Source organism: Thunnus albacares, chromosome 8 (genome assembly GCF_914725855.1).
Source record: "Thunnus albacares chromosome 8, fThuAlb1.1, whole genome shotgun sequence".
In the NCBI taxonomy this organism is placed as follows: domain Eukaryota; kingdom Metazoa; phylum Chordata; class Actinopteri; order Scombriformes; family Scombridae; genus Thunnus; species Thunnus albacares.
In genome coordinates, this window is record NC_058113.1 from 23478529 (window position 1) to 23485837 (window position 7309).

Here is a 7309-nt window from a genome sequence, read left to right on the forward strand (position 1 = left end):
TTTGGCAAGGCTTGTTAAACCTGAGACAGTTGATCAAACATTCAACCAGGCTCATTGTGCTGCTGAGAGCTTTTGGATGTGGTTGGGATAGTGCGGTGCTGATAAAACCAGCTTTGTAGTGCCTCAGTGCTAGCTTCCTTTTGCTATTCCTTTCATTGACTGCCCGGGTCAGCCGTCTGTCAGAAAAATTAATTTTTGTATGATTTCTTTAAAAAGAACCAAAGTAAAGAAAAGGCAGCCTTTAACTGGAGTAATCCATCTTGCGCCAATGGTGTCAGAGTGATTCACGATTTCCAATTTAGCCACGGTTTGAATCTAAAGTAAATCAGGCAGGACGGCTCCACCCTTTGTGCAGCCGGACGACAAACCCTCAGTGACAAGAGCTCTCAAATGAACATATCCCGCACATTCATCTTGTTCATTTATTACTTCAGACACCCCACTGCCTGTCCTACACAGATCAGCAAGCAAAGACCTCCTGGCATTGTGTGTGAGTGTAGAGGAGGTAAGACATTAGAGCTGGCTAGGTGGGTAGCACTGATAGAAGATAGTACAAAAGAGCAGTAGAATGGAGAGGGTCCAGGTTTTGAGTCTGTGTTTAATTAGATTTGCTTTGATTAGTGACAACTGAATTGCCTGAACAGGATGTGAGCAGAGAATTGCAATGTAGCAGCTATTTCAGCCTGCTGGTCATGGACATCCACCCTCTGAGATATACACTGGACATTTTGTGTTTAAGCAGACATCATGTACACTAATTTGTTTTGGTTTTTCTTAATAGGAGTAGTTTGTTAACCTTTTACTGGTCAGCAATTAATTAACAGGGCGTGCTTCAGATTTGTTTGACTGTACATACATACACAAGAGACTTCATGAGATATGTTCAGAACTGCTATAAGCAATATTTTATATTTTATTTCAATAATAAATCAAATGACTATGTGTAATCTGAAGCAGGTTGCGTAGTGACAAACCTACAGACAATTGTAATCCAACTCTGCAGTTCCCCTTACCTCTACAGAGGTTTTTAGCGTTTTTAACTTATTGTTTTGGTTTTAGGGCCTCCAACTTTATTTTGTTTTGGTTCACTAAAAACCCACAGTACGCTACCTGCCCACCACCACATGGCAGACAGACAAAGTTAGTGACAAGCTGGGGAAACACAGTAGAGCATTTAGCAGTTAGAGAACCTTTTTTTCCCTCAGGAGTTGGTGGAGACCAAAATAGAGCTCACTACAAAATTCTTGCACTGGTTTACAGACAGGTGTGTTGATTAGATTATAAATTGATTATAATTGGATTATAAACTGTGACTGTGAAGCAAACATGAATCACTTGTACTTTTTTCTGTTAATGACGGTCCAAAACATTGTTAATTAAGTAAGACTTGTTTCACAACCTAAACAGAGCTAAAAGGAGAGTTAAATTGGACTTCTATTTATTAGGTGGCAAGAACCCTAAATGAGTGCTAACGTTGCTCCATGTCTGCAGTATGTGTAAATAAGCAAATGCTTGCTAGCAACTTTGCCTTATCAACTTAAAATCTGATAACATGTCACTGTTTATAGCTTGTTGCTGGTACCATCAAGTGTTAAAAAAATGAGTTTTTTTTTTTGGTGTTTTTTGTTTGGAGAAAGTGTATTTTTAGAATTTGGGTGAATTGAGCCTTTAACTGTCCAAAAAGCATGCAGACACTCACTTCTTTACTTGAAATAAATGTGGTCCAGCCAGCCACAGATCAGTTAAAGATCATCACATGTAGGTGCACTGGATACCAGCCTTTGCAGGTGCAACCTCAGCATGGAGCCCTGGCCTCATCCAAGAGCACCAACAATGTCCTGATTAATTGTTCCTGTCATTTAGGCCTACCTGTTATTCTGCATATTACTCATATCTGCTCCAACCATGGCACACACTCACAGCAGTGCATGAGGACGTGCATTACAAGTACACATGGTTGCAAACAGACCCACGGACGTGGTCACTATCACACACAACAACACACAAACAAAACCCCTTCCAATGCCTGGCCTCATGTGTGATAGCAATTCATGCTCAGGCAGTCAGGCAACGCTCCAAGGTATTCATTACTATTGATGTCAGAATGCACAACAAGAAGTGATGGCTGAACCTCCTGCAGTCTGTACTGTTTAAAGCCGAGCTCCTCTCCCCCAGCTGTTGCTCTGTCTTCACTTAGGAGGGGAGACTGTGATGATTAATGCACCTCTGCTGGGATCTCGGGGAAAGAACCTGGAGTTTCTGCTGAAGTGCTTCGCTCACATTGTGGTGATTCAGTCACACAATATCTGTACTGTGGTGGAGCAATGCTGAAAAATAACTGCATCAAAATTGAAAATCATAACGGTCTCGCATTCTGCCATGTGTGCCAGTGTGCTGCTCGAGATAGATTAAGCTGATGCCTGTTTGCTCTGAGTATTGTCTTGAAAGTGCTGCTGTTTCTCACTGTTAGCTACCAGTATTTTTTCCAAAAGTTTTTCAACTTGTAGCAGTCTTTATCAATCAAGTAAGTTACAGCCTGTAGGGGCTAAGCATGAAAAAATAATCTTGTGTCACTGTTATTGGTTTATCATGGTAGTAAATTATGGTTTATGGCATGTTAAAAGTGTTTGAAGGAAGGTTAATAGAAAGAAATTTCCTTTCTACCGAATAAAAAGGTAACAGTTTTATGGTGTGACAGCTATTCTCTGTCCTTGCATTCAGTAGATGATTACTTAGATGTCTTTCCCCCTCGGGGCCCCTGTTCTTTGCTGACGGTGCTCAGTGGTGGTGTTTAACCTGTATACTGATAAGACAAACTTGATTGGGCTTGGTGGAGGTGCTGAACGCCGGAGATACTGGTCTTCTCTGTGAGTGCAGTTGTTCAGAGATTTCTCCTCTCATTGCAGTCTGCAGGGTTTGGGTGTAAGTCTTTGTAGCTTTGCTGGTAGTTCAATAATGCTTTAATAGATTCTAATCACTTCTAATTTCTTCTCTTGTGGTATAAAATTCACAATTGTTGGTTGGATTTTTCTGAATGTATTAAAGAGTGGAATCAACACTATTCAGAATTTGATCAAATAAAACACTCCGTCATTTATATGTCACCAAATAATGATGTAATTAAAGGAAAACCATTAATAAATTAGATTACAATTTCTTTGCTTCAGTACTAACAAAACCTATTAGTGTGGCATGCCCTCTAGTGGTCAAAGATGGAAAACACAGGCACAGTGTTGTGCCTACGTGAACTACAAAGTTTGATACATTTAGAGGTTCTGTACACACAGAAGGATTCAATATTTCAATATATAAATACAAAGATTTAAACGTTGTAGTCCAGACTTCTCAAGAAGATAGGTGGGTGACAAATTACATGAAAAATGAGTAGCGAAACAAAACAAAAGATATTTTCATACTGGGAGCGAGGGGTCACTTGAATGATTTGATGAATATCAAATGATGAAAACGAGAACAGCGAGAGATGAGAGATGAGAATAATCTGCCTTGGTCTTCACAGTCACCGGGTCTCAATACAATGAAACACTTATGGGAGATTTTTGACCAGCATTTTCGACAGCGCTCTCCACCATAATCAAAACACCTAATAATGGAATATATCTTGACAGAGTGGTGTTCAACCTCCAGTAGTATTTCCATATGTATCTATGTATATACATTTCACATTTTATATACTCCTGCAGACCCACATTTGAATGGTAATAGCCTCAAATACATTTACAGACCTCATAATAATATATTCTTTCCCTGACCTGTGATAAATATGACTTAACATTTTGATTATCCTGAGAGAAACACTGAAGAGAAAAATCCACCTTTGTGGTAAAAGGTTCAAGTGTGTTTAAGAGGTGCTTGAAAAAGAAATAACAGCCATCAATTCAACTGGGGGTTGAATTTTCTTTCTTTTTTTTGCCAGTTTATACCTACAGGGTCATGGTGGGGTGTTGACAGCTCTTGTGCTCCACTCTGTATTTGTGGGCATTAGTTTGCTGTCAGTAGTGTACCATGGGGCGACTGTTGCCATTAGCTGTTAGATTTCTGATTCACACCCAGTGGGAGTGGACTCTCAGGAGCCAAGTTGCCAACTGGCTGAGATAATGTACAGTAGGCCGTGTTTTCCTGCTTTGTCCTCTTTGGCTGAACTAAATCTGCGTGTCGTTCTGGCCTTTGTATCTTTGACCAGTGGCTCACGTAAAGTACAGTAGGGCTGTAACTAAGAATTATTTTCATCATCATTTAATCTGCCAATTATTTGTTTGATTTATTGGTCAATAAAACATCATTCCAACAGTCCAAGAACCGAAGACATTCAATTTGCAATGAAGCGAACCACCTTGGATGACATTGCATCACATTGGAGAAGATGAGACCAAATAATTTGACATTAATGATTGTCAAAATAGTTGGCGGTTAATCTTCTGTCAATTAAATTGTTGCAGCACTAAAAGAAACCAATAGACCTTTTGAGTAACAGAAACTAAAATTTTATTTTCATTCCATATGTTTTGTGGTATTGTCATGACATATTTTATTTATCATTATTGTTTATTTTCATTTCCTGTTTATGTTTTTTATTAACACTTTCAGTAGAACCTGATGCAATGCAAGTCAAAATCTTACAGTAAATCACTGGAGAACAGGCAAAGGTCAAATAAAAAACGGCATAAATACAAATGTGGGGCAGCACATTATCATAATAAAAATAGTAAGAATATTTACTTCCTATTCTGTTTCTTTCTTTATAAAAAATTACAAAATTAACCACATTTCATAGAACTTCCTTTGGTAATTATTAGTACTTGCAAGAGATTCAATGCAATGTTTGTCATTAATTTGAACCATTCAGCAAAGTCTGGCTGTTTTCTGACTCTTTCAGTGATGGAGAACAATCCTTGCAGTACCATAATGTTGTTTTTAATCTTGTACTGAGAAGTGCTTTGGGCTACAAATGTGCTATACAAAATGTAACCTACTCGACTACCGTATAAGAACCAGTTGGTCTGACTGCTGCCACATTGTCTGAGGAAGTATAGATTTTTGGCACTACTTCAATATGATTTGCTTGTAAATTCCCAGTGTGATTCCCAGAGATGCATAAAATATAAATGTGTGAAGGAGAGTTTGACATTGAGCAGTTCAAGGAGGGATATGAGTCTGAATTCGTGGATGGAGAGATGGATAGGTGGATAAGAATCTATAAGAGAGCTTGAAGTGTTGTATTTGATCATATACAATGTAGAAAATGTGGAAGCTGTACTGTTAAATGAAGAAGCATTGTCCCTCTTGTCATGATTAATGAAGTTCTTTGGATATGACAACGGATTCTGTAATAGCTCCATTAGGAACGCCCCCTAAAGATTGATACAGTACCTTACCCACCCTGCGGACCACTATCATGCTTTTTACTATGTGTGCTTTGGGGGGCTGTACTGTGTCATTTTGATGAGCTCTAAATCACTTACATCTTCCACTGAGGAAAAGGCTCAAGCCACTAAGAGAGAATGATGCTACTTTTTTTTTTTTCTTTTTGCTTGGTTGCTTTCCAACAGTTTATAGAGCTTTTAACCCCACACCAGGCTTTGTTTTCCTCTCCTCAGTGATGTGTAAAAATGTAATTCTTCCTTATCATGACCCAAACATGCAGCCATTCATCCAGTGCCTGCCAGTTTTTATTTGCTCAGCTTCAGTTCGCTTGTCAGCCTCATGCCATGAATACCTGAAATGGAATTTCGAGTGGTTAAACACAGGTAGTAATTCACTATTTTTTTCTCTAATGAAAATTATTACCATACAATACTATGCACATTATGTTGTTTTTAGCTTTGGGGCTTAATAGTGGAATAATTTCTTGTCGTTTCATTGCCAAGAACTTTAATGGAATTTCTGGATAATTGCAAGAATGCTAATGGAATTCAGAGCTTTTGGGATGTAAAATTGCATAAAACAAATACTATGAAGGTGGATGAATCACAACCAGAATTAGTATTGCTAATATCAGTAATGAGAAAACAAAAGGAATTGCACGCGGAAGCACTTATGATTCATGAGACAGAGAGGGCGTACATCACATGAAGATCAGGATTTTTTGCTAGAAAACATATGACATGAACTAATAAGATGATATGATGCTCAGTAAAGCAGAGTCAACAGTAAGCAGCCATGCAGGCGGTTGCAGATCTGCAAGACATAAGCAGTCTCAGTCTCCTGTAAAGCAGTACTGTGGGAGAAATAAGTAACGTTTCAATTACAGTATACATGGAAAGGGCATCTCTGCAGCATGATTGATATGTCATTCTAACAATGTCCAATTAAAAAGGGAGAATGCTTTCATTATTCTTTTATTAGAATACCCGTGCCTGAAACTGCATTGAAAGACATGCATCTCCCGGTTAAAGGTGAGAGTCCATCAGGCGTGAAATGAGTACAGCACACATAAAATAATTCATATTTCCCCCATGGCTGCCATAAATTAGTTTTGCAATTATTGAGTGTGTGCATGTCTGTGTGTGTTTGTGTTTTAATGCTAGTGAAACATGCAAAATAGTAATTTTATGATTGGGTTTATTTTTATGATGTGATTTATAATTTATTGCCATTCCTTAATAACTATGAACTGAGTATTAAACTCTAAGCATTCAAGGCTCAGATAAGTGAGCTTAAGTGCTAGTTGTCAGGAGAAATGGTCACCTGTCTAGAGCTAACTATTGTACCAATAAACATATTTCAACAGTCACTTTTATAGTGCAGATATTTAACTCAAAAGACAGAACTTTAAAGCTAATTTCAATTTCTTTTCTTAAAAAAAAGGACCCTCTCCCTCCTCCCTTCTTCAACATTTAACTAAAAATGGTGGTAGCGTCACGTTTCAAATGACTGTTGCTTGCAAATGATATATAAATCTATGAGCCCTACAGGGTTCTTGCATGCTAATGCATGGATTGCAAGTATGGCGTTTGGCTTGATTAGCTAAATGTGTCAAAGTGAGCAAAATGGGAAATGATGTAATGCTGCAAATCTGTTTGAACTCTTCCCAGTATTCAGCAGAAAACGTTACAATTAACAAATCTTTTTGCATTTTTTATGTTCAAAATGTAAAATATAAAACATCACAATACACACACAACAGCTACTGTATGGAAAAAAAAATGCAGTTGTACCACTCGTTGCCAGCAAGTGATGGAAGTGTCAGAACTGCAGGTCTGTTAACTGGCCCAGCGTATCTGCAATTGGATGATATTGGCTGAGCCTGTATCTGTATCTCGTGCTTCAATGACACTGTGCATCTTTGTTG